The 1817-nt window shown below is 37.1% G+C and overlaps 1 non-coding gene across 1 annotated transcript; it reads right to left on the bottom strand.

Moving 5' to 3' along the window:
- Nucleotides 1-701: 701 nt before the first annotated feature.
- Nucleotides 702-777, bottom strand: TRNAK-CUU (transfer RNA lysine (anticodon CUU)). The gene has a single exon. It is a non-coding gene; the product is annotated as a tRNA-Lys (tRNA).
- Between the last annotated feature and the right edge of the window lie 1040 nt (nt 778-1817).

The following is a 1817-nucleotide window of genomic DNA, read 5'->3' as shown; positions in this document are numbered from 1 at the left end:
ATTGCTCTCATAAGAATGCTTGTTTAATCACCAGAAAAGGTGTATGAGTATATTTCACCTTTTATTTCTGAAAATCTACAGTTCTTTAAAAATTGGTCTCCGTTATGAAATTAAAAACATGGCATGTGTCCTGGGTTCAGCAGTAGCAGTCATGTTTCTCCTTCTTGGTAGCTGGTGCAGTGCAGTGTTTTGACTTTCGGCCTGGGAACAGAACTGATAGTGATGTTTTGGTTTGGCCAAGGACTTTGTGAGCCTCATGCTCTGCCAGGGAGGAGGGGAGGCCAGGAGGAAGCAGAGACAGGACACCTGACCCAAACTGACCAAAGAGGTATTCCATACCACAGCACGTCATGCCCAGGACGTAACTGGGAGTTAGCCGGAGGGGCTGGGAGACTGCAGGGTTGAAGGAGGTATCGGTCAGTGCTTGGTTGGGCTGAGGGGGGCAAGTTATCGGTCGGCTGGTGCTGAGGTGTTGTATTCTCTTCCTTTGTTATTTCCTTTACCATTATTATCATTGGTGGTAGCAGTAGTGATTTGTGTTATACCTTAGTTACTAAACTGTTCTTATCTCAACCAGTGGGAGTTGCATTCTTTTTGATTCTCCTCTCCGTCCCTCCGAGAGCAGGGGGAGGGAAAGAAAGGGGGGGGGGGAAGTGAGCGAACGAATTACCTGACTGGGTTTAAACCACGACAGTTCTTTTTGGCGCCCAATGTGGGGCTCGAACCCACGACCCTGAGATTAAGAGTCTCATGCTCTACCGACTGAGCTACCCTACCTGACTGGGTTTAAACCACGACAGCATGTTTTTGAAACATATATTAGAATTTCTCATTCATCAAAATTTCTAAGTAATTTCAGTGTAATCCTGTACTTAACATTGCAATAATTTGAAATAGATTGTAAAGTAATGAAGAACCATGTAGGTACTAGAAAATCAAGGATAATCACCTGCAAATTTGTTCCCAGTTAGCACTGAGATCTTGATGTTCATTTCCTTTTGCAAAGTTATAGGAGAACACAGAAAAGATGAATGTTCAAAGATAAAATAATCATGACTTTCCTGGCATAATCTATTTTCCTTTTATCCAGAAAGATTCCTTCCTTGTTAGCTGGTTTCACTCTGGACAACGGGATACACAACTAATAATGCAGAGGAATAGAATATTTCCTTCCTTCAATCTTACCTGGGCATTATGCAGATTTTTATTACAGTTATGCCATGAATACTACAAACTTTTGTCTTAGACTAGTTATTGAAACTTTGTTCCTAGTTTATGGCAGCAATTTTGTAAGTTAATCTTGTGACTTGTGCTGGTCATTTTTATTTAATATTGTTCATTGTAAGTCTTGGAATGCAAAGCATATATTCCATTATAACTATCCCTGAACCTTAAGCTTTTACAAAGTTTTTAATTATATTTTAATTTAAAAAAAAAGCCTGTAATAGTCAAATTTTGTATGGAAGGAATATGCTATAAAACTCTTAATCAGTGGAATTTGTTTTCTTAATTACCGTTTTTTTTTTATATTAGGTCATACTCAAGCTTCTTATACAGGAAATATTTCTAAAAAGTAAAGATTCAAGACTGGCAAACAATTGTCCCAACATATAGTCTTAATTGACAGTAATTCAATTTTTTTATTTAATTATTTTTTAAGGTTTTATTATTTTTTATGTATTTATTTACTTTGTTAATTCTTATTATTCTTTTTTTCCTTTGGATTACAATCTTTACAGGCATTCAAACTGATATTCCAAAGTTGCCTTTCAAAAATAGACAACAATCAGATTTGGGGAGCCAAGGTTTACATTATT

This window comes from Pezoporus wallicus, unplaced genomic scaffold (assembly GCF_028554395.1).
Source record: "Pezoporus wallicus isolate ANWC-B61680 ecotype Strahan unplaced genomic scaffold, APGP_CSIRO_Pwel_v1 contig_5069, whole genome shotgun sequence".
Classification (NCBI taxonomy): domain Eukaryota; kingdom Metazoa; phylum Chordata; class Aves; order Psittaciformes; family Psittacidae; genus Pezoporus; species Pezoporus wallicus.
Note: the sequence above shows the minus strand (reverse complement) of the source record. Positions and strands in the feature narration are given on the sequence as shown.